The sequence below is a fragment of the Thalassophryne amazonica genome, chromosome 4 (genome assembly GCF_902500255.1).
Source record: "Thalassophryne amazonica chromosome 4, fThaAma1.1, whole genome shotgun sequence".
NCBI classification, from domain to species: Eukaryota; Metazoa; Chordata; class Actinopteri; order Batrachoidiformes; family Batrachoididae; genus Thalassophryne; species Thalassophryne amazonica.
The window spans coordinates 22740825-22767217 of NC_047106.1; the positions used below are offsets into that span (position 1 = coordinate 22740825).

At 41.5% G+C, this 26393-nt stretch overlaps 1 protein-coding gene across 2 annotated transcripts in view; it reads left to right on the top strand.

The window, feature by feature from the left end:
• The first annotated feature begins 9030 nt into the window (after positions 1-9030).
• The window catches only part of ptgir (prostaglandin I2 receptor), a 96396-nt gene continuing 79033 nt past the window's right edge, over positions 9031-26393 (top strand). Inside the window, exon 1 of one of the 2 annotated variants that reach the window (XM_034169238.1) lies at positions 9031-9154. The gene's annotated coding sequence lies outside the window, so the exon portion shown is untranslated. Of the gene's footprint in view, positions 9155-25910; positions 26048-26393 lie in introns of those variants that run through there. The other variant, XM_034169237.1, reaches the window with a different exon arrangement.

Consider the following 26393-nt stretch of genomic DNA (forward strand, 5'->3'; position numbering starts at 1 on the left):
AGCATGTTCTATATCAACTCCACAGCTCCACACTATCTGTCCAACAAGTGCTTTACAGGAAAAAAAATAGGAAACCTAAACCTGTCTTGCCTGAGGGATTGAAGGTCACGGGCATTCAATATTGCTTTTCGGCCTTGCCACTTACGTGTAGAAAGTTCTCCAGATTCTCTGAATCTTCTGATTATATTATGGACTGTAGATGATGGAATCCGTAAATTCCTTGCAATTGAACATTGAGAAACATTGTTATTAAATTGCTGGACTATTTTTTCATGCAGTTGTTCACAAAGTGGTGTTCCTCGCCCCATCTTTGCTTGTGAATGGCTGAGCCTTTTGGGGATGCTCCTTTTATACCCAGTCATGACACTCACCTGTTTCCAATTAACCTGTTCACCTGTGGAATGTTCCAAACAGGTGTTCTTTGAGCATCCATCAACTTTTCCAGTCTTTTGTTGCTCCGTCCCAACTTTTTTGAAACATGTTGCAGGCATCCATTTCAAAATGAGCAAATATTTGCACAAAAACAATAAAGTTTATCAGTTTGAACATTAAATATCTTGTCTTTGTGGTCTATTCAATTGAATATAGGTTGAAGAGGATTTGCAAATCATTATATTTTGTTTTTATTTACATTTCACACAACGTCCCAACTTCATTGGAATTGGGGTTGTAAATGTAGAGGACGATCATCACCAAGCTTCAATAAATGATGGCAATAAGTCAGTGCTGGCATTCAGCAGATGAGTCAAAGAGAAGTGAAATATTGTTAGAAAGTGGAAGTGTGATCTTTCTTCTTCCTGTCTTAAAGAGCAGGGGAGAGTTGAAAATATATTTCAATTTTGTGTTGTATCTTTCACTTTTGACATTTTGGCCTCAGAGTGAATCACCATCACATCTGGGGATTTTGTTTATTATTATTATTTTGTTGGTGGTGTTTTTCCTGTGGCGGAGCGTCGCAGCGGCTGCGAGCCGACGCTGCAATCCGCCTGCACGTCTTTCATTAAAAAAAATCTCCTTTAACAGTGGAATATCCGGATAAAATGCTGAAACCGACTTCTTCTGAAACTTCTCTGTTCTCTCACGACGTCCTGGATCAATAGAGCCTGAAATGTGGAGGTTTTCAGCTTGAAACAGGCTGACGACGGCGCCTGAGAGCGCTGCGCGACGTCTCGCACCGTGGGAAGTCCTTAAAGCGACAGTATCACCTCAAAATCTCTCATCAGCCATTAAAATTTTCACTGAAAACCAGCTTAATTTTCCGAACCGTGTCCACTTCGATGTGTCTCACAGGTTTAGAAAATTTTTTGATCAAACAAAGCGCCAGTCTCTCAGCAACTTCTCAGACAAAGGAATTCCGACGAGGGGCTGGACGACTCCTCCCACAAGGAGTGCTCACAGGCGAATGACGTCACTGACAGGCGTGGAAAACTCACGCATGCGCACGGGGGTTCAAGCATGTCTGACGTAAAAACATATGAATGAAATCCATATAGTTTTTGAAAAAAATAAAAAGGACCTATACTTTATTGACAGACCTCGTAACATAATTGTTATGTAGCTCAATGTGAGAGAAACAGCCAATTTTTTTAGTTGAAATGTGTAATTTTGAATCCTCACATAATGAAGTTGCCTTTTTATATTACTTATCTTAAAATTAAATATTATTATTAATAATTGTGTTGTTTGTCTCCAGTTATAATGTGTAAAAGTTGTAATTATTTCTAATTTAACCGCAATTCAAATTTCAGACATAAACATCACTGCGCACTAATCTTAGAGATTATTTATAAAGAATGCCCATAAGGTATACACACACATAAGGTTTGTTACTTTCTTCAGTACATTTTGTTATTAAAGTAGACCAGATTCTTAGAATTTTTAACTGATATTTGGAAATGCCAAAGTAATTCGATTTTGTTTTTTTTTATTAATGAAGACAAAAGCAAAACAAACAGTGAATGTCAAATGTATTAAAAATGGGTGCTTAAGACACTTTTACCAATTCCTCCATCATATATGTGTTGTTTGTAAGCCTTTAAGTGTATTTTTATAGTTTTGTCTCAGAGTTGAAAAATACGTGTGTCTACTTTGTTTAATGATTCTATGATTTTTATTATTATTATTATTAAGAATTGTTTTTTTTAAATAGTAAAGTTCCCTAAAACTCTTCCGCTGAGATGGGCTGTATGTTTTTGTTCAACATAAAATACAATGAAAATGAATCAGATGAAATTCATGCTATTTCTGTTTGAAAAGTGTCAGATTTGTGAATTAATTTTTTTTTTCACAGCGATACATTTAAGGGCCTTATTTTGATGACCATCGGCGTACAGTATAAAGTGTATAATTCAAGTGTTTTTGGGGCGTGTCCAACTCCTCATTGCTGTTTACAAAACACTGAGTAAAGTGGTTATATTTAGTCACTTATGGAAGGTTTCAGCCGTAACCCAAAATAAACCAGTCACATTGTCACTCCCTTTATGACGCAGGTGTCACACCATCTGGTGCATTATTATCAAATCGTGCGAATGGATCATTTAGAGAAGCAGCAGTCGTACACCTCACCTCTCTGATGTCAAGCATTTGTGCTCCTCTTTCTGCAAACCTGGAACATCCGCATCCCACCAGCTGCCGCCAGCCTGCCGCCTTCTGCTGAATCACAACAGGGATTCACCTGCACTGCTGGACAAGAGCACCCCATGTCTGTAAATCTGCAGAAGTGCACAGCTCAGCTGTGTGAAGACAGAAAACCTCTTTAAATTCCATTATGATCTGAATTACATTAAGTGAGGAAAGAGGCAGCAGGCCTGTTTTATAATTCCTCTGTGCCATTAACGTGTCTGTGCCAAATGCATATGTCCATCAGCAGGTCCACATCCGCACTCAGCCTGTGGGCACAGGCTCATCACATGGTGTTCACCGCGCTTGCTTTCCAAACCTGTTTGAGCAGAAAAACAAACACGGATGGAAGTGAAGCCTCTGCGGGTTTCACACTCTTAAATCACATGGCAGCAGCAAACAAGCACAAGTTGAATAAACACGGTGGTAATTAAAATGCACCTGATTGACTTATGTATGTATAAAGACGCACCTATTGCCACCAAGGACCAAATTCAGGGAGTATTTGTGCATGGCCAGCCAGTTGGAAACCACAGTCAGGCACGCCAAAAGACAACAACTGACTCAGCTCGGGCATTGTCCTGATGACAAACATCTTCCTCGGGCTGTCACTTTAATTTCAGACAAGTCCACCTTGACCTTCTTTGAACGGTTGGGAGCTTCTTCGTTTCTTATTAAGGTTAAGGTCAAGGTTGCTTTATTGGTCTCCCATGAGAGAAAATTGTCCTTGACAAGGAAACTGCTGTATCAACAAACATTACAAGACATCACAATGACAGCATAGTAAGTGCATCGTAGACGGGCAAACATTTTCACCATTATTCTGACGTAAAATACAATCACACACCTCTCTTGTATATAGTTGTATATAATATAGTGCAGCCAACCCTCCAGGCAATGACTAGTGGCAGTGGAGTGGAGGAGGTAACATCCAGGTCAGCGACTGCAAGCAACAGTGAGGTGAGTTCGAACTGACATCTTTAAATGATGTGCATGTTTTGTATTGGTTGTGAGCTGATGAGTGAAAAGGGGTCCAGCTGCTTCATAATGATGATGTGAAATGTGAGTATTCGTGGGTGAACTCATACTATGCTACTTTTCCACACTCCAAAGCACCTACAGTTATCTTCGGGCCTTCCTGCTACTCTGCAGGAAGTGTCCATTCATCAGTTCAAAAAAGGAACAAAGGAATGTTTGTAGAGGTTGCGATAAACACAGAGGGACCCTATACCTCCTACCAGAGTTCATTAGTACATATTCAGAGTTCAACACATGAGAAGGGTCAATTAAAATCCTCTGTCTGCTGCAGAGTGAACTACTCAAAAATACCTTGTTGATTAAGGAGTATGGGTATTCCCATCATCTTCCCTACCATTTTAACCAAATTGTGTATTTAAGACTTGACCGTTCCTAAATTTGCTGGTAACACTATACCATAAAATGGACTCTATAGTAGCCCTGTAAAAAAAAAAAAAATTCCTACAGACACCACAAATTTGTAGTTTCTGGAGGAAATGCAGGCAGTGGTGGATTTTCATACAAAGCTTTTTGAAAAACTCTTTGTCTCTGTCCTCACCTGAGAGCAATTTCTCAAGGGAAGCCCTACCAGGATCTACAGCTCCAGGTAATTCTCATCTCCCAGGATCACTGGAGCCCACAAACCCCTCCATTATGATAAGGGTGTGGATTCAGGGAGGGGTCAGTATCTAATAGGATACAAGTATTTGAAAGCGCTGTTGAAGTGAGCCTTCTTCTTAACTTCGGTCATTATCATGACCACAAATAAAACTTTTTGCCTACAACAGACTAGAGGCTCAAACACATTTCACCTCACCCTCATATCTGGTTCTGAACTGAGATGGACCTGGCCACAGAATGTCCAGAATCAGTGTTGACTGTTTACATCTGGAGTCTTGAAATGTGATACTAAAACAGTCACAAAGTGGCTGCTATCAGTTCCAGATGAAAGAATCAAACAAAACCATCTGTGATATAAAATCCCTGATCGTGGGTTTCAGAACTCGACCCTCTTCCAGTAACTGATGGTTAAAGTGTTGCTTTTCACAGATAAATGCTTCTTCCTGAACTCCTCCCATTCACATGTCAGTTTTCTCTTCTTTGTGGTGACCCTCAAGCGATGTTCATTGTTCATATTCACGCGAACTATCGAATGTTGATGCTTTTACTAACAGAAAACAAGCCAGTGGTTGTCATGTGACACCTCATTTATTTTTTTCAGTGAATGGATACAGGCCAGTTTTCTCTGTGATTCAATTGGAGCAGGAAATGATGCTTACCAGACCAAACCGATCCATCTTCGAGCAGGCCAGCTGCAGACAGCGCACACATTAACTCGTGCATCATGGCATTAGCCACGCTCTTGGCCAGAGGATTTAAGATTTTTTTTTTTTTTTTTAGAATAAAGTTTCTAATCTAATCCTTGCCGTGATCTAAATAGCCTCTTTTGTACACATTCTGTCATTTCCTGTTTACTTGACAGTAGCCGCTGGGTATTTTACTACGGCCCATTATTACATCATTGGCACAAAGCAAATCAACATAAAATACCATCCCTCTCCAACCACACAGCCAGCATTTTTATTCTTACAAGATATTTTCAAGTTTTACTCTGATGTAGAAACACCCTGTTGACACATTTGTGGCTGATGTATTTAGTCATTAACTTATGGACATGATCCCGTTTTAACACTCTGGGGAGAATACCTTATAGTTATTTCAATTCAATAATTTATTTTAAAATCTCAGAGTCCTCTGTAAGCCCTGAGGTCCACTGGTGCCAGTGCTTATTCCTGTCTTCCATAACATGAGGTGGATGAGGGTCTAAGACTCTGGATAGGACAACAGTCTGATGCAGGCAAGGCTGGTACCCATTAACAGCTGGGTGAACTGGAACCATACAGATGAAATGTTTTGTTAAAGGACACCCACAGATGGCGTGACCAGTAACTGAACCAAGGACTACATATTTAGCCCAGTTCCTTATTCCACTGAGCTATACGCTACACCCACCTTACACATTACGGTATAGGGTGCATTATAAAAAAAAGAGAAGAAAATATTATGGAAAAAGTTTATTTAGTTTTTGTGTGTTTTTTGTCTGTGTAATTGTGGTTGGTGTTTCTCTGGTTGCACTCTCTTGTCTTTCAGTGTGGGCTTTGGTTTGGGTGTGTGTGGTCCCTTTTGTTTGCCATGCTCTCTTCTTGCTTGTTCTCCTGCACCTGTGTCTGATTATCTCTGATCACACCTGTTACTTAAGCCTCTTGTTTTCTGCTTGTGTGTGTCAGATCATTTGTGCATTATGCCTGTGTTTCCAGCCTTCTTGTCCCAGTGTCCTTGTTCCTCATTTTTGTCTAGTTGTGTACCGACCTTGCTTTTTGACCTCGCCTTTTGTCTCATGTTTTGGACACTGTTATTACATATTGTTTGCTCTACTGTGCACCAAACCCAGCCTCAAAACCGTTTAAAGCTTTTTGAATAACTGTACTTGTGTTTAAGTCCTGCATTTGCATCCTGCCTCATCCAGTCTGAAATCATGACATTTTGTCATTTATCTGGGAGGTGGCGGCCCAGCAGTTAGTGCGCTTGTTTCTAGAGTGGAATTTTCCACAATTCAAGACCATTCTCCATTTAATGTGGAGCTGTGTCAGGACGGACATCCGGTGTAAAATGATATGATGTGGTGACCCAGACTGATAAAATGGAGACACTGAAGGAACTTGCTATTTCAGAAAATGAAAATTTTATATATTCCAGACTTATACCTAAAATGTTTTTTAATTAATTTTGATTCTGGTAATTATGACCTAGAGTTACAAATAAATAAATAAAAAAGTTAAAAAAGTATGTAGAATATTTTTGCAACATAAATACCACGAATCTCTCAGTATGGTTCAGTACACACAACTACAATCATTAAACTGCTGACATGACAGCTGTCTAGAAAACACTCACTGACACCGTCCACAAGAAGAACAAGCCACAGAAGGTCATGGCTGAAACGACTGGCTGTTTAGAGTGCTGTATCAAGGCATATTCATGGAAAGTTGACTGGAAAGGAAAAGTGTGGTTGACCAAAAGTGTGACCAAGTATTGAGTTCATAAATGATCATTATTTTCAGCGGTCCTACATCTGATTGAGCTTATGAAATATTTTAATATTTGATATACAATCCCCTCCAAAAGTATTGGAACAGCAAGGCCATTTCCTTTGTTTTTGTTGTTCACTGAAGACATTTGGGTTTCAGAACAAAAGATGAATATGAGACAAGAGTTCACAATTTCAGCATTTATTTCCTGGTATTTGCATTTAAATGTGTTAAACAACTTAGGACATATCACCTTTTGTGTTGGACTATAAGAATTTTAGATGAGCAAAATTAAAAGAAAAGTCTTAAAGTAAATAATATAAAATAATGAATGTTCATTCGTACAATGGAAAGAATATTTCATTCTTTGAAAGATTAAGTGTTCCATTCAACAAAGTGCACATTCATTATTTGTTTTATGTAACACCTAAAATAGATCCTTGTCATTTGATATTTTATTAATTCATAAACAAGAGAGCAGGGACGCACATTTTGGTGTGTGTCACTGGTCCTTTGAGGTCAAGAGGTTCCAAACAATCCAACACAAACTCTAAATAGCAATCCAATCCAGAAATGTTTTCAGTCAACTTGCAGATAGTCCAAAAACAATCCTGACGACGTAGTCTTGTATTAGTCTTAAAAGAATAAGCACAGCCAATAAGTTCATTCAACAACCGCCATGTTTGATTTTTAAACTCAGCACTGTTGCCGCTAGTGTGAGTGCACAGTGGTTGTGGTGTGCAATGTACGAAACATATGTAACCAAAATTGCATGGTAAATGGAACCAAATGGAGCACATCGAGTCTGCCACCCACCACCCCCACCCCCGGACTCCTCCTACTTCGCTTTTCTATCCAATCACTTGACCAAGGATGCCATTGCCACCACCCTCCACCCAGCCCTTACAAGTCTGGACAATAAAGACTCATATGTCAGAATGCAACATAATCATCCCCCAACAGCTGATGGTCAAACTGAACAGGTTGGGACTGAACACCTCACTATGCAACCGGCTGCTGGACTTCCTGACAGGGAGAACACAGGCAGTGCTGGTCAGCAGCAACACAGCCAGCGTCATCAACTTAAACACGGGGGCCCCTCAGGGATGTGTGTTAAGCCCCCTCCTCTTCACCCTGCTGACCCACAACTGTACAACTCCAGCCTCCTCATGAAGTTTGCGAAAAACACAACCGTGGTGGGTCTCATCAGCAACAGTGATGAGACCAGCTACAGGAATGAGGTGAGCCACCTGACCTCTTGATGTGAGAGCAACAATCTCTCCCTGAATGTGCAGAGGACAAAAGAGACTGTTGTGGACTTCAGCAGAGGACACACCCAACACCCCCCTCTGACCATCAACAGTGCTGCTGGGGTGAGGGTGAGCAGCACCAAGTTCCTGTGTGTCCACGTCACATCACGTCCCCCCATCATGTGCACTTTCTACAGGGTTATGACTGAGAGCATCTTATCAAGCTGCATCATGGTGTGGTACGACGCCTGAACCACATGCCGTAGGACCCTTCAGCGCATTGTGAAAGCAGCTGAGAAGATCACAGCCCCCCCCCAAGACATATACAGCATCTGCCTTATCTGTAAGGCCATCTGCATCACGGGAGATTGCAGCACGAGAGATCCCACCCACCCACACTGCCTCGTCAGTCTGCTACCATCAGGGAGGAGACTCTGGAGTCTCTGGGCCAGGACCAGCCGACTGAGGGACAGTTTCACTCACCAGGCTGTCAGAACACTCAACTCCCCCCCTGCTCTTCCCTCATTTGCCCTGCTGCTCCCCCTCATATACAAACTCTGGATCCTGACCTCCCCCCAGTCACTGACTTCTTACTCCTGACACCCACCTCACAAACACTGAACATATCTCCAGGGACTGCTTATGCACTTCAAATTAGTTTGAATAAACTCATCAGTGTTGAATCACTGCTCAAGTTGCACAAGATATATTGCTACTGTCAGGTACCTCACTGACCACGTTGTACTGCCTACCGTATTTAAATATTAATTTTATATTCTACTGTTGTGTGTTTTATTTACTCTGTATTGTCTGGGAGAACTCCGCCTGGGTGGTGTTACACCCTGGGTGTTTCTCCCTTCAGGTGACTCCATGCTGCTGTATTGGGTTAAGGTCAGGTGTTTGATTGGCCAGACTAAAACCTTCCACTTTTTCCTCCTGATGAAGTCCTTTCATTGACAGTCTGCTTTGGGTCATTGTCGTGCTGCATGATAAACTTCCTCCCGATTAGTTTGGATGCATTTCTCCGTAAACTGGAAGACAGAATGTTTTTGTGCACTTCTAAATTCATAATTCAGCTGCTACCATCATCAGTTAGATCATCAATAAGTATTAATGAGCCTGTTCCAGAAGCAGCCATGCAGACCCAATCCATGACATGACCTCCACCGTGCTTCACAGGTGAGCTCGTTTGCTTCGGATGATCATAAGCAGTTCCTTTCTTTCTCCACACTTTGGCCTTTCCATCACTTTGTTGGAGATTAATCTTGGTCTTGTCCGCCCAAGAGATTGTGTTCCAGAAATTTTGTGCCACATCTCTGTACTTTTTTAATCTGGCCTTCTGATTCTTACTGCTGATGAGTGGTTTACATCTTGTGGTATGGCCTCTATGTTTCTGCTCTCGGACTCTTCTTTGAACACTAGATTGTGATACCTTCACCCCTGCACTGTGGAGGGTGTTGGTGATGTCACTTACTGATGTTTTTGGGGTTTTCTTCACAGCTCTCACAATATTTCCATCATCAACTGCTGTTGTTTTCCTTGGCTGACCTATTCGATGTCTGTTGCCGAGTACATCAGTCACTTCTTTCTTTTTCAGGACATTCCAAATTGTTGTGGTGGCTATGCCCAATGTTTGTCCAATGGAGACAGCTCTCTCGTCTTCATGTTGGCTTATCTTCTTTAACAAGAAATGCAGTCTTCAGGGCCATATATAGGAATGTGAAAGGGGGGGGGGGGGTTCAAATCCTTGAGTTTGGGGTCCAGTGGACCGCAGGGGCAACGCCCTTGTGGGGGGTTCAGGGGGGCGAAGCCCCCCGAAGCAGAAGTTTTTTGAGGATTTCAAGGGGTAAAAAGCTACATAAATTTTATTTGAAACCCAAAATGTATCATTTTAGGAAATACATTTATATATGCAAATAGTCCTTGCTTGGGATTGGATCAGTTGCCATAAGAACCACCCAGGAAGAACCAAGATAACATTAATGCAAACTTTATACCTGCCCGACAGCCGTGAAAAAAAACTCACGCATGCGCACGAAGGTTCAACCCCATGTTGAACCCCCTGAACCCCCTCTATATACAGGCATGGTCTTTATGTTAAACCTAAGGCTAAAACCTACACTAGGCATGCAGAGCTATTTAATGTTTGAACAATCAACCTAAAAGGCAACAAGAAACGTGTCAGTCACATGTTCCAATAGTTTTGCTCACTTGAAAAATCAGTGGGTTCAAACAAAGGGTGGAATGTCATCAGTTGTTTAACACATCTGGATGTAAATACCAGGAAATAAAAGCTGTAATTCTGGACTCTTGTCTCATATTCATCTTTTGATCTGAAACAAAATGTCTTCAATGAACAATAAAAACAAAGGAATTGGCCTTCGTGTTCCAGTACATTTGGAGGGGACTGCATGTTTTTCTCTCTTTTCTTTAACTGTGGGCTGCAATCTTCAAAATTACACTAAAAAAATACTTGAAACATTTTAGTTTATATGTAACGAGTCTAGAATATATAACTTTTTTGCTTTTACATCTTAAAACTAGTACTGGTCGCCCCAAGGATATCACTCTTTCTTTAAAAAATCCTATAACTTAAAGCCAACAGATCGTGCTGGAAATGCAGTCCGTCCTGTCACTCGGAAAGCATCTGTAGGATGTCAGGATCTCGGTTGGTGTTACTGTTTTGGGAAAGTGGCTGTTGTGTGAACATTTGTTGTGTGTATCCCTAGTGAAAGAGCTGCTCTGCTGTTTATTAAAAAGTGTCATCCTGCTTGTTTTATGAACACTGCAGCCGTAAACAACCAGTGCAATCTTGTTGGCAGTTATTAACTGAGGGCTGGACCTGGGAAAGGCTCATTAATACTTTTCCAGGGAAAGAGTCCAGAGTCGAGACCCAGACGAAAACAACAAAGATGAAAAAAATTGCGCATGTTCTTGTTTCTCAGTGTACACTTGGAATAGTCACCTGCTACACTCAAAAATGCTCTTTGGATGAATTCAATTCAATTATGTGCAGGATTTGCATCTAATAAATATATGTAGCCTCAGCTCAAATAAAACACATCCATGCAAGATAATGTAATTTGATTTAGTTGGGACTACATATACACTCAACAAAAATATTTTGGTTTTGCTCCCATTTTGTATGAGATGAACTCAAAGATCTAAAACTTTTTCCACATACACAATATCACCATTTCCCTCAAATATTGTTCACAAACCAGTCTAAATCTGTGATAGTGAGCACTTCTCCTTTGCTGAGATAATCCATCCCACCTCACAGGTGTGCCATACCAAGATGCTGATTAGACACCATGATTAGTGCACAGGTTTGCCTTAGACTGCCCACAATAAAAGGCCACTCTGAAAGGTGCAGTTTTGTTTTATTGCGGGGGGGGGGGGGGGGGGGGGGGGGGATACCAGTCAGTATCTGGTGTGACCACCATTTGCCTCATGCAGTGCAACACATCTCCTTCGCATAGAGTTGATCAGGTTGTCAGTTGTGGCCTGTGGAATGTTGGTCCACTCCTCTTCAATGGCTGTGCGAAGTTGCTGGATATTGGCAGGAACTGGTACACGCTGTCGTATACGCCGGTCCAGAGCATCCCAAACATGCTCAATGGGTGACATGTCCAGTGAGTATGCCGGCCATGCAAGAACTGGGACATTTTCAGCTTCCAAGAATTGTGTACAGATCCTTGCAACATGGGGCCGTGCATTATCCTGCTGCAACATGAGGTGATGTTCTTGGATGTATGGCACAACAATGGGCCTCAGGATCTCGTCACGGTATCTCTGCATTCAAAATGCCATCAATAAATGCACCTGTGTTCTTCATCCATAACAGACGCCTGCCCATACCATAACCCCACCGCCACCATGGGCCACTCGATCCACAACATTGACATCAAAAACCGCTCACCCACATGACGCCACACACGCTGTCCTGCCATCTGCCCTGAACAGTGTGAACCGGGATTCATCCGTGAAGAGAACAACCTCTCCAACGTGCCAAATGCCACGAAATGTGAGCATTTGCCCACTCAAGGTCGGTTACGATGACGAACTGGAGTCAGGTCGAGACCCCGATGAGGACGACGAGCATGCAGATGAGCTTCCCTGAGATGGTTTCTGACAGTTTGTGCAAAATTCTTATGCAAACCGATTGTTTCAGCAGCTGTCCGAGTGGCTGGTCTCAGATGATCTTGGAGGGTGAACATGCTGGTGTGGAGGTCCTGGGCTGGTGTGGTTACACGTGGTCTGCGGTTGTGAGGCTGGTTGGATGTACTGCCAAATACTCTGAAATGCCTTTGGAGACGGCTTATGGTAGAGAAATGAACATTCAATACACGAGCAACAGCTCTGGTTGACTTTCCTGCTGTCAGCATGCCAATTGCACGCTCCCTCAAATCTTGCGACATCTGTGGCATTGTGCTGTGTGATAAAACTGCACCTTTCAGAGTGGCCATTTATTGTGGGCAGTCTAAGGCACACCTGTGCACTAATCATGGTGTCTAATCAGCATCTTGATATGGCACACCTGTGAGGTGGGATGGATTATCTCAGCAAAGGAGAAGTGCTCACTATCACAGATTTAGACTGGTTTCTGAATAATATTTGAGGGAAATGGTGATATTGTGTATGTGGAAAAACTTTTAGATCTTTGAGTTCATCTCATACAAAATGGGAGCAAAACCAAAAGTGTTGCATTTATATTTTTGTTGAGTGTATTTCTTAGATGGAAGCAAATCCAATGAGTCAGTTTTTTGAGTGTATCACACAAACAAATGGCTTATTGGATGAACTGAATTCAATTGTGGGCAGTGTTGTGGCCAAGCCAAAGAAGAAGAAAAGAATAAGTTTTCCATATAATAAATATATGTAGTCCCAACTAAATTAAATTAAATTATCTTGCATGGATGTGCTTCATTTGAGTTGGGCTACATGTATTTATTAGATGGAAATCCTGCACGTAATTGAATTGAGTTCATCCAATGCATCAGTTTTTTTGAGTGTACCAGCTGTATAGCCGAGGACTACTCTGAGTAAATCTATGAGCAAATCTTTCTTGCTGATAACTGAGCTCTGCTAGTTTCTTCAGAGCTTGACCTTCAAAATGTCAACCGTTGCTACTCCTCCAAAAACTGATTCCCTTGTTTTGCAAATGCCCCAACGGAAGCAGTTCAAATATCTCAAGGTATTGTTAACAAGTGATGGGACACTGTAGCATGAGATTGTCAAGCACATTAGTGCTTCATCAGCAGTAATGGATCAGTCGTTCTCAAGTGTCATAGTGAAAAAGGAGCTGATCTTATAGGTGAGACTCTTAATTTATGTATTCAACCCTCACCTATGGTCTGGAACACTGGTTAGCTCATGGATACAAGTGGCTTAAATGAGTTTTCCATTACACAGTGGCTGTGCTCAGTCCTAGAGACAGATTGAGAAGCTCTGACATCCAGAAGGAGCTCTGAGTTCAGCTGCCTGCTCCTTCACATTGAAAGTAGTCAGTGGTGGTGGTTCAGGTTACATGCACCTACACCTCCCTTTGAAGGATTTTCTGGCATGTCCAATTGGGAGGAGTTTCCAGGATAAACCCGAAACTGGCTGGTTATGACACCACTCGGTGTTTCCCTTTGGAATATATATGGACATGTTCAACCAGGAGGAAGCTCTGTGGCCAACCCACAACACTCTGGAGGGAATTCATACATACAGTACAAATATCCAGAATTCAGAAACAGTACTCGTTTTGTACTGTAGCATCCCCACATTCTTTATCCTCTGTCTGTACTTTTACTGGTCTGGTTCTTTTAAGATTCTTGGATTTTTTTTTTTAACAGTCTTCTAACCTGTTTGTCAAGTCCAAGACAAAAGACTTAGCTTTTTCCCCAGAGTTTTTCCTGCCTTATTTGCTTTCTTCCTTCATTCTCTTTTAATTTGTTTCTGGGAATGCCCTTGCATGGTTGACACCATACCTGACGACTTGTTCTCACTGTGTTTTGTGTGAGAAGTTGGATGTCTAGAAACTTCCTACTTTTCAACTCTGATAAGACTGAAATGATGGTTCTTGGTCCAGTGAGACATTGGCATCAATTTGACCAGTTAACACTCAGCCTAGGCTCGTGTGTCATACATCACACTGACAAAGTGAGGAACCTTGGGGTAATTTCTGAACCTACGTTGTCCTTTGAGCTCCACATTAGAGATATTAAGAGGCCTACTTTCTTCCACCTGTGAAATATAGCGAAGATTCATCCCATCCTGTCTATGGCTGATGCTGAGACCCTGACTCATGCGTTTGTCTCTTCTAGATTGGACTACTGCAACATTCTATTTTCTGTTTTACCGCAGTCCAGCAATAGGGGTTTCCAATTGGTTCAAAATGCTGCTGCCAGACTTTTGAAACAAAGCAGAAAGTTTGACCACATTACACCCATTTTGGCATCTCTTCACTGGCTTCCTGTCCCAGTGAGATCAGATTTTAAGGTTCTGCTACTAGCCTAGAAAATTGTTCGCAGACTTGCACCTCCCTACTTAGTTGATCTACTTAAACCCTATAGCCCGGGCTCTACGTTTTCAGGGTACAGGACTACTTTGTGTCCCTAGGGTGAATAAAATGATCTCCCTGCGTCAATAAAACAGTCAGATTCTGTAGAGACTTTCAAGTCCAGACTTAAGATGCACTTAATTTCCCTTTCGTATGGCTAGCATACTGGCATAGTATGTTACTATACTTTCTACCCTTTAAAATTCATTTTATTAGGAAACAGAGCATGCCACTGCCTCAGCTTTATCTAATGTCTGGGTCTGTTAGTGAAGCTTAGGGCTAGTGGCTGGTGATCACCTTAGTATTTCTTCTGTTTTTCTTGTTGCTTAATGCTGACAAATTATACTGTATTTGTTGTCTGTCTGCCACCTGATTCTGTTTTTTCTCTCTGTATGAGGTGAGGCTCCATCCAGATGGGAGTGGGTGTCTTCTTCTGCAGGCCTCCCATCCTGTGCACCAGCATGTACTCCTAAATTTTCCAAAAATTTCCTGTATATTCGTTTTGTAAATTGTTTTGTCAATTGTGCTGGTAGCATGACCAAAGGTGAGGGTCGCCCCTTTGAGTCTGGTCTGCTTGAGGTTTCTTCCTCAAATCAACAGAGGGAGTTTTTCCTTACCACTGTTGCCTGTGTGCTTGCTCTAGGGCAGGGGTGGGCAATTTGTTCCAGAAAGGGCCAAGAGGGTGCAGGTTTTCTTTGCAGTCACTGACTCCACCAGGTGATTTCACTCATTAACTGATTCCATCTGCTCAAAGTGATATTAATCAGTGAAATCATCAGGTGGAGTCAGTGGCTGTAAAGAAAACCTGCACCCTCTTGGCCCTTTCTGGAACAAGTTGCCCACCCCTCCTCTAGGGGTTGGTAAGGTTAGACCTTACTTGTGTGAAGTGCCTTGAGGCAATTTTGTTGTGATTTATTGCTATTTAAATTCAATAAATTGAAAACTGAACTGAATTTCTCAAATGCATCAACGCTTCCAGACAGTTCCCCTAAAACAGTCTGATGTCACTCAAATGTGGCCAAGACACAAACAAACTAGAAGACACTCAAGAGCACATACGGCTGCCAAAGCCACATGTTCTCAATCAAATTCAAAACAAAATCCCCATTTTTTTTCCTTCTGTTCACCAAATTTTATCAATATCCTCTAACAACTTTTGCTATGTGCCAAATAATCCTCTGGATTTTTTCTGTTTCAGAATATATTCCAGATCACCTTCAAAAGTAAATGACTAACTGTATTTAATTGAAATCTGTTCATTAATAGTAATAATAATAATAATAATAATAATGGGGGCCTTTATTGTCATTGTGCACACATACAATGAAATTTGTCATCTGCATTCATCTAATTACAGTTAGACACACTCCAGCCACTGGGGGCAGTGGGCAGCCAGAGTGCACCACCTGGAGACACCCTCCAGATGTAGAGGCGCTGCCTTTGCCAGCGGCAGAGAGGGACCCAGAACCTAAAAAAATCATGCTTTTGATTGTTGGAGGAAACCCACGCAGACACAGGAAAACATGCAAAGTCCACACAGTTTGGCTCAGACGAGAAGTGATCTCAGGACCTTCTTGCTGTGAGGCAAAAAGTGTGAACCATTAAGCCAGCAAGCTGCCGTTCATTAATTTTTCAGTTATCCTGCTAACAGAAAAACAGACAAATGCCAGTGAAACCATTGCCTCCTTGGTGGAGGTAACAAATGAAATAGTAGTAATTGTAAATGCTCAGAGCCAGTTAGATGTGAATCTCAGTCTGGATTTGAAGCAAATCATATTTGTGTACAATGATTTATGCCATTATTTTTTAATCAAGATATGGATGGATGGATGGATGGATGGATAACTTTATTGTCATTGTCATTACAACAACGAGATTGCCACACTCACATTCCACAGACAAACAGCAATTAATCCACAATTATTATTTGTTTGTCCCAATTATGACTTTAGAATATTCACCGGCCTCCGAAACCTTCAGCTTCAACTGCAAAACAAATGCATATGTACATTTGTTTTAATTTACAGACAAAACAACTACAACAAAGTGTCTAATGTTGCAAAGTTAACTAATTCCAAATTCTGATTAACACCCTATTTCAATGGGTTTTCTGAAAGCAATTTTCTTTTTAAAATGTTGATGAAACTTTCCAGCTGTACCCAAAGATCCTCTGAAGAGACCTCATTATAAAGCTATCCAGGTGTCACCTTAGGTCACTGGTTAGCATCTAAGTCTAACTTGCGTCCCTTGGCTTCAATTGTGAGAGTCAGCTTTGATATATTGGGCATGTTGCACATTTCTCTATGGATGATCTAGCATGCAGGTGCCCAGCTGTTGTAGAAGGCCAAAAAGACACCCGTGCTTCACCTTGTTGAGGCAGGTAGATAGTTACTTTTGAGCAAAGGGGATGGAATGGTTGTCTGCCCACCTGGTTACCATCCAGGACCTGGGGCATTTCTGTCGTGTCATAGAAGCTGTAATGAGCGGATGTCGAGCAATTTCAAAGAGTGGAAGCTGGTTGTCCAGCAATTTCTTACTTTTAAACTCTGACAAGATGGAAATAATGGTTCTTGGTTCAGCAAGACATCGGGATCAGTTTGACTGGCTAACGCTTAGCCTAGGCTCGTATGTCATACATCAATCAATCAATTTTTTTATATAGTGCCAAATCACAACAAACAGTTGCCCCAAGGCGCTTTATATTGTAAGGCAAGGCCATACAATAATTATGTAAAACCCCAACGGTCAAAACGACCCCCTGTGAGCAAGCACTTGGCTACAGTGGGAAGGAAAAAACTCCCTTTTAACAGGAAGAAACCTCCAGCAGAACCAGGCTCAGGGAAGGGGCAGTCTTCTGCTGGGACTGGTTGGGGCTGAGGGAGAGAACCAGGAAAAAGACATGCTGTGGAGGGGAGCAGAGATCGATCACTAATGATTAAATGCAGAGTGGTGCATACAGAGCAAAAAGAGAAAGAAACAATGCATCATGGGAACCCCCCAGCAGTCTACGTCTATAGCAGCATAACTAAGGGATGGTTCAGGGTCACCTGATCCAGCCCTAACTATAAGCTTTAGCAAAAAGGAAAGTTTAAGCCTAATCTTAAAAGTAGAGAGGGTGTCTGTCTCCCTGATCTGAATTGGGAGCTGGTTCCACAGGAGAGGAGCCTGAAAGCTGAAGGCTCTGCCTCCCATTCTACTCTTACAAACCTTAGGAACTACAAGTAAGCCTGCAGTCTGAGAGCGAAGCGCTCTATTGGGGTGATATGGTACTACGAGGTCCCTAAGATAAGATGGGACCTCACATCACATTGACAAACTGAGGAACCTTGAGGTGATTTATGGCGCCACGTCCTTTCACCTCCACATTAGAGATATTACGAGGACTGCTTTCTTCCACCTGCGAAATATAGCGAAGATTCATTCCATCCTGGCTATGGTTGATGCTGAGACCCTGATTCATGCATTTGTCTCTTCTAGATTGGACTACTGCAATGTTCTACTTTCTGGTTTACCACAGTCCAGCATTAGGGGTCTCCAGTTGGTTCAAAATGCCGCTGCCAGACTCTTGACAAAAAGCAGAAAATGTGACCACATGACACCCATTTTGGCATTTCCTCACTGGCTTCCTCTGTCTGTGAGGTAGGACTGACACCTCCCTACTTAGCTGGCCTAATGAAACCCTATGTACCGACCTGGGTTCTGCATTCTCAGGGTGCAGGACTACTTTGTGTCCCTAGGATGAATAAAAAGTCTGCTGGTCACAGAGCTTTCTCTTATCATGCATCTGTTTTGTGGAAACAAAATAAAACAGTCAGATTCTGTACAGACTTTCAAGTCTAGACTTAAGACACATTTATTCTCCCTCTCGTATGGCTAGTATACTGGCATAGTATAGTCCTATGCTTCCTATCCTTTTAAAGTCATTTTATTAGCAATGGAACAGGTCTTGGCCTCAACTTCATCTAAATTCGGGGTCTGTTAGTGTGGCTTAGGGCTAGCAGCTGGCGATCATCTTAGTAATTTCTCTGCTTTCCTGATGATTTACTGGTGATGAATTATACCTCAGGTGTAGTTTTTCCGGCCAACTGCTTCTGCTGTTTTTCTCTCTATCTGAGGTACGTATAATGTAGCTTGGGATTGCAGGACTGACTGCTACAAACTGCAGGTTGTCAGACTGCCTGTGAGATGCCAGACCTGTAGCTGTGCGGTTTGTGTTTGGCATGGACGTTGTTACAGGAGCAGGCCCACTGATGGCGTGAGGAAGCCTGGATGACCCCTGCCTGTGCAAACACCTGCATGGATGTCTCATCAAATGAATCTTTTTTCTTTTGTAAAGTTGTGTTGTTTGATTTCCTGTTTTCTGTTTCTTCAGCTTTTTAAAACTTTGAAAAAAAACTTGTAACTGTTAGAATGGCCTAAGCAGTGGGTCACCCCTTTGAGTCTGTTCTGCTTGAGGTTTCTTCCTCAAATCATCAGAGGGAGTTTTGTCTTACCACTGTCACCTGTGTGCTTGCAGTAAGGTTAGACCTTACTTGTGTGAAGCACTTTGAGGCACCTTTGTTGTGATTTGGTGCTATATAAACAAAATAATTTTAAACTGAATTGAATAAATGGCACTGGTGCAGTGCTATCGCAGACTTGACCAAAATTGGTCCTACCTGCAGGCAAAGTAGGCAACGTATTTGTTGAGGTATCAAACATTAGCAAGTCTACACTTTGTCACTCCAAACTCGCCACTTAAAAAATGTGTTGGGAAAACATACAGTATGAACTGTAGCATCTCTTTGAATGCTTACCCATTAATCAATCCATACATCCATCTTGGAGCACTTAACTCAGCTGAGAATCAGTCAGGAAGGCCAGGTAGCTTTTTGTCCTAGTCAATCCCTCACCAACATCTCTTGGGGATGCCAAGATGTTTCCTGTCTGGGTGAAACAACTTCTGTATTTCCACAAGCATGTTCTGGTTTTGGCATTAAGCAAATTCTCATCTGAATTGTGACAATAGTCCAGGATGCATCCCAACAGATGCTTGAGGAGATTCTTAGTCATTCAGGTTGGAGATATCTAGAAGTTTAAAGCAACTGGAATTTATTTAGGCTTAAAGATGTATTGTCACTCACCCAAGTGATTTCAGTATTTGCTTTCGAACAAACTTCTACAATTCTGCATATTCAAACTTCTACAGCAACTTTGTGCAGGGGCAGTAGGTCAGTGATGACCTCCATAGAGTTGCCCTCATACTGGGAGAGCAGAACCATCACGCAAAGAAAACTAGTTTGGCTGCTTGTATCTGCGACCTCATTCTGCATATCATTATCCAAAATATTTTCCCGTCAAACTGTTAATTATCTCACATCTTGAGCAGTTTTATTTGAAAAGTGGGGTAGCAAAGTTCCCAAACACCTGTTGGTACAACACCTAATGACAACAGCTTCTTTCTGGTCCATTTTTGCCAAACTTCAGATCAACCAGAGTGTGTGGAAGTTTTAAAAATGAAGAAAAAGGCACACTGACCATAGTGTACAAAATCACCTTTATCTCAGTGTGTCTAGGTGGCATATCTTTGTGACAAGACCACAGTGTGGTTTTAACACTAGATTACTCGTACTTGAGACCAAGGGTTGCCAGGTCAGCCAAAGTGGAACTCCCTACTAGCCAAGCCAGTAGGAAATCTTTTCAATCCTAACGTCACCTTGTTGTATCACTACCAATAATGAAAACAAAACATCCTCACAGTGTAACAGACCCCACCAGGGAAAAAAAAAATCACATCTCTATGTATATTTGAAGCCCTCACTACTGTAAGTTAGAACTGATTAATATTTTCTGGATGAAGAGTGAAATGTTTTCAGGAAAATGTAGCGTAGCACAAGTTCTACCAAGAAGACTCAGGTTTCAACCTTTCATTAACATCTGCTCATGAGTAAGAGCGGTCTCTCCAATCCCAAGCAGCTGGTTCACGATTTAGTTATCAATTGCAACCTGTAAGAAATATCAAAGCCATTTACCAGTGTCAATCCTGACTTATCTCTCTGCTGCTTGCAGTCGCTGCCCGGAACATTGCCTCCTCCACCTTGCCACCACCAGTTGGTTCCTGTTGCTGGCCTGTGTTGCACTTCCTCTGTCCCACTGCCTCCTGTTGGCCCCTATCTGCCACTGGGGTCACTGGCCAGTCCTTTGCCTCCTTGTTCTGACCCCTTCCGCTCAGTTCCTGTTTGCTGTCCTGGTTGCTGAACTGTACCTCACCCTCCTTCCCCCCACCACCACCAGTTAGTCTCTGTATGACATTGGGGGATATGCTCCATCCCTGCCTTCTTCAGACGGCAAGATTCAAGTTCGACATTCCTTGATGTTGTCAGGAGTGGGATCAGCACCAAAGACTCTTTCATTTGTAAAAAAAAATATATATATCACTCACACTCTCATTTCCTGAGTCTTAATGGTAGAACTAAACAAGTCCAGTTTGTATGACTCTAACTACCTGAGTGCATCTATAATGTTATTTTTTATTATGTCCGCCAAGGATGTAATAAAATCATCAGCGTTTATTTATTTGTCTACCAGTTCGCAGAATTACATCAAAACTACTGCACTGATTTTGACAAAATTTTCAATACAGAAGATATAAGGTCATGGAAGACTCCATTACATTTTGGAGGTGATCCAGATCTGGGTCCAGATTCTGGATCAAGATATCTCATTATATACACTTTGAAGGATTAGGTTTAAAAAAAAAAAAACTACTTCACGCACTCTCATCAAATTTGCACTACAGTTAAATTAGGGCATGGAAGACTCCACTAAATTTTGGAGGTGATCCAGATCCGGATCCAGATTCTGGCTCAGGATTTCACTTTATAGACTTTTAAGGATTAAGTCAAAACTATTTAATGGATTTTCATCAAATTTTCACTACACACTGGTGTTAGGCCTTGAAAGACTTCATTAAATTTTGGAGGTGATCTGGATCAGGATTTCATTTTGTAGACTTTGAAAGGATTACGTCAAAAGTATTTCATGGATATGACATGACGATGTAAAGACACTGTTTTGTTTCAGCTTGTGAATTAAATATCACATTGCAACATCTTGATCAGTCGGACCATTCTGGATCAGTATGCAATTATTGCATTGTGTTGTGGAATCTGGATCCAGGTAAAGTCTGAGTCATGATATGAATCATATATCTGTTATTTTGAGTCCTTGTCAACCCTTGGCGGATGTAAAACATCTTGGATTGCTCTTGTTGTTGATATTATTATACACTCAACAAAAATATAAACACAACACTTTTGGTTTTGCTCCCATTTTGTATGAGATGAACTCAAAGATCTAAAACTTTTTCCACATACACAATATCACCATTTCCCTCAAATATTGTTCACAAACCAGTCTAAATCTGTGATAGTGAGCACTTCTCCTTTGCTGAGATAATCCATCCCACCTCACAGGTGTGCCATATCAAGATGCTGATTAGACACCATGATTAGTGCACAGGTGTGCCTTAGACTGTCCACAATAAAAGGCCACTCTGAAAGGTGCAGTTTTGTTTTATTGGGGGGGATACCAGTCAGTATCTGGTGTGACCACCATTTGCCTCATGCAGTGCAACACATCTCCTTCGCATAGAGTTGATCAGGTTGTCAATTGTGGCCTGTGGAATGTTGGTCCACTCCTCTTCAATGGCTGTGCGAAGTTGCTGGATATTGGCAGGAACTGGTACACGCTGTCGTATACGCCGGTCCAGAGCATCCCAAACATGCTCAATGGGTGACATGTCCGGTGAGTATGCCAGCCATGCAAGAACTGGGACATTTTCAGCTTCCAAGAATTGTGTACAGATCCTTGCAACATGGGGCCGTGCATTATCCTGCTGCAACATGAGGTGATGTTCTTGGATGTATGGCACAACAATGGGCCTCAGGATCTTGTCACGGTATCTCTGTGCATTCAAAATACCATCAATAAAATGCACCTGTGTTCTTCATCCATAACAGACGCCTGCCCATACCATAACCCCACCGCCACCATGGGCCACTCGATCCACAACATTGACATCAGAAAACCGCTCACCCACACGATGCCACACACGCTGTCTGCCATCTGCCCTGAACAGTGTGAACCGGGATTCATCCGTGAAGAGAACACCTCTCCAACGTGCCAAACGCCAGCGAATGTGAGCATTTGCCCACTCAAGTCGGTTACGACGACGAACTGGAGTCAGGTCGAGACCCCGATGAGGACGACGAGCATGCAGATGAGCTTCCCTGAGACGGTTTCTGACAGTTTGTGCAGAAATTCTTTGGTTATGCAAACCGATTGTTTCAGCAGCTGTCCGAGTGGCTGGTCTCAGAAGATCTTGGAGGTGAACACGCTGGATGTGGAGGTCCTGGGCTGGTGTGGTTACACGTGGTCTGCGGTTGTGAGGCTGGTTGGATGTACTGCCAAATTCTCTGAAACGCCTTTGGAGACGGCTTATGGTAGAGAAATGAACATTCAATACACGAGCAACAGCTCTGGTTGACATTCCTGCTGTCAGCATGCCAATTGCACGCTCCCTCAAATCTTACGACATCTGTGGCATTGTGCTGTGTGATAAAACTGCACCTTTCAGAGTGGCCTTTTATTGTGGGCAGTCTAAGGCACACCTGTGCACTAATCATGGTGTCTAATCAGCATCTTGATATGGCACACCTGTGAGGTGGGATGGATTATCTCAGCAAAGGAGAAGTGCTCACTATCACAGATTTAGACTGGTTTATGAACAATATTTGAGGGAAATGGTGATATTTTGGAAAAAGTTTTAGATCTTTGAGTTCATCTCATACAAAATGGGAGCAAAACCAAAAGTGTTGCGTTTATATTTTTGTTGAGTGTATAACGCCTGAATAAATCCTCATCATTTGATTGGTTATTGATCATTTGTCCCATTTGCCATTTTGCTCCATTTAATGAGCAAATTTGGTTCCATATGATTTGTACCATAGAATAGAGCCCTTATTGCCATTGTACATATATATATATACACATACAATAAAATTTGTCCTCTGCATTTAGCCCATCCTAATTTCAGTTAGACACAATCCAAACACTAGGAGCAGTGGGCAGCCACAGTCCGGCACCTGGGGACTAACTCCAGATGTAGAGACACTGCCTTGGTTAGGGGCAGAGAACAGAGCGGACCCTAAATAAGCATGTTTTTGATTGTGGGAGGAAACCGGAGTGCCTGGAGAAAACCCACACAGACACAGGAAGAACATGCAAACTACACACAGACAGGGCGAGAAGCGATCTCATGACCTTCTTGCTGTGAGGTACCAGTGCTAACTGCCACCATGCCGCCCCATGCTGCAGAAGACGTACACGAAGACGTCAGTGCACAGCATCAGCTACAGACTACATCGTCAGGATTGTTTTGAACTATCTGACTGTTTTTGCAAGTTGACTGAGAACAATTTTGGATTGGACTTTTTCAAAGTTGTGTTGGAGGGTTTGAAACCTCTTGACATCAAAGGACCAGTCACGTACAAAAATATAGTCTCTTTTCTCTTGTTTATAAATGACTAAAATATAAAATTTTTAGGCATTATGTAAAACAAATAATGAATGTTTTATCATGGGGTATACTAAAATACGAAATGGATGAAATGGAGAGAAATGGGGACTGATAATCACAAAATGGAGGTAAAATGTAACAAAATGGAACAGACTGACCCAGACTCCAAATAAGTACTTTTATTTTATTGTTTGCTTTTTTTGTGTGTGTGTGAGCTGCTCAGTACAAATATTCGGGGCAGGTGCGCCATTTGGTGTTCAAGAGATGAAACTTCAGCCACTGTTACATTTTACCCCATTTCGTTATTATCAGTCCCCATTTCACTCCATTTTGCTTAAAAAAATTAAATAAAAGTACTTAATTGAATCATATTTGGAGGCAGTCTGGGTCAATCTGCTCCATTTTGTTACATTTTACGCCCATTTCGTGATTATCAGACTCCATTTCACCCCATTTCATATTTTAGTATTCACTGAATCCTTTGTGTGCTGGGGAGGGAGGGTTGATAATGGCTCAGCTTAATGCTAACTTTAACATTGAAAATGCCATAGGCATGCTAACGTATTAGCATCGGTTCCGTTTTTAAGTTATAAAATAGATCTATCAACTGTTTCAGAAGACCAGAACAGGTCAGTTTAACATAAAAAGGTAAATATTACTCACAGACATATGCTCTTTAGGGTTTTAGCGGGGAAAAATTAAGATAAAGCGAAATAATAAAAAGAACCAACAAAGCAGCAGATCAAAGATCGAAGCACTGCTTCATTGGTTCAAGGTTCAAAGCAAAGCCGAGCTGCAGAAACGGTTGATTACAGACCCACTGCAGGGTCTGTAATCAATGTAGAGAAATGATCATTTTCCTGAGAGGCACCCCCAAAAACAACGGCCACTCTGAAGGACTGATAAGGGATGTCGATGGATCAAATTATTTGTTAAAGATACCAGAAAAGAACCAGCTCCTGACACGCAACCCTAACAACACACTTGTTTTTTTTGTTTTTGTTTTTTTTTAATAAAACTCACATTAAAGACTCACAATTATCTTAAACACCTAAACACATATTTTGTTTTAACTCACCTCCATAACAACAATGCAATGTTGCAAACAAGTTGCCGCAAACGGTTGTTTACACTGAGAACGAAATCTCAGCCTCCCCACCGAGAATGTGATTACGCGCGAGATTTGGCACTGTAAAGGCATCAATAGCCGTTTTTTTTTTTTTTTTTTTTTTCATTTGCTCAATTATATGAATATTTCATGAGGTTAAACCTTGTTGAATGGAACATTCCACCTTTCACCGAATGTATCCCAGTGGACCCAGTCGCTAAGCTGTGCGAGATATCTAAATGTAGGACGTTACACGGCTCCAAAGACGGATCAAATACGTTTACATATTTTTCAAATTTATTTTATTATTTGAATTATCCTTGAAGCTCTTCGAAGCACATTTATAAACAAGCAAGACCAGACAGAGCCAAACCACATCCTCAACAGCACACTAACACAATGACACATTTCTCAACTCATACAAGCAAATACTAGCCCGTTTGTCTGCCTCATGCCAGATAAACTCAGCTTTTTCAGCGTCTTTTTTTTTTCTTTTCTTGAACTTTTGCCAAAATAAATTTATTAAACAGTATTTAACAAGTATAAGTTGTTTAAAGTAAATAATCACGCTGAGTGGAAAGATAGTAATATCGATAGTGGGCGGGGCTTTCGATGCGCGCTAGAATCAGAGAGAGAGAGAGAGAGAGAGAGAGAGAGAGAGAGAGAGAGAGAGAGAGAGTCGCCTGTCTTTCGGTTCGTCAGTTTGCCGTCTATTTATCGACACTTTACCGGCGCACGAGCCGTTTCAGTGACGTCGACGCTCCGCGTGTCAACTAAAAAACAAAACAAAATATTAGTTTAACAACAGCAATAGAAAGTTTTGGAGTCGCTGTTTTCCAGAGGAGCCGATGAAAGGTGAGAGATTATTTATTACACATGAAATCTGCCATAAAAAGATGTGTGAACGTTTCAAAATGATAAAGTTAATGTAAAATTAGTGTTGTACTGGAACTCCGCTTTGACCGTTCATTCAATAAAAAAGTGTAATTTACAATATTGTAAATGAAATGTGTTGACCAAGTGAAACATTTGAAGACTGTCTTGGCTTTAATCTATCTATCTATCTATCAATTTACAACAATATAGAATGAATCAGGATACTCAACAACATTCCATAACAGATTAATTTTTAATTTAAAAATAATATTATGTGTAGTCTCCAACAATGTACAGGAAAATCAAATTTTATACAAGTCAAGTT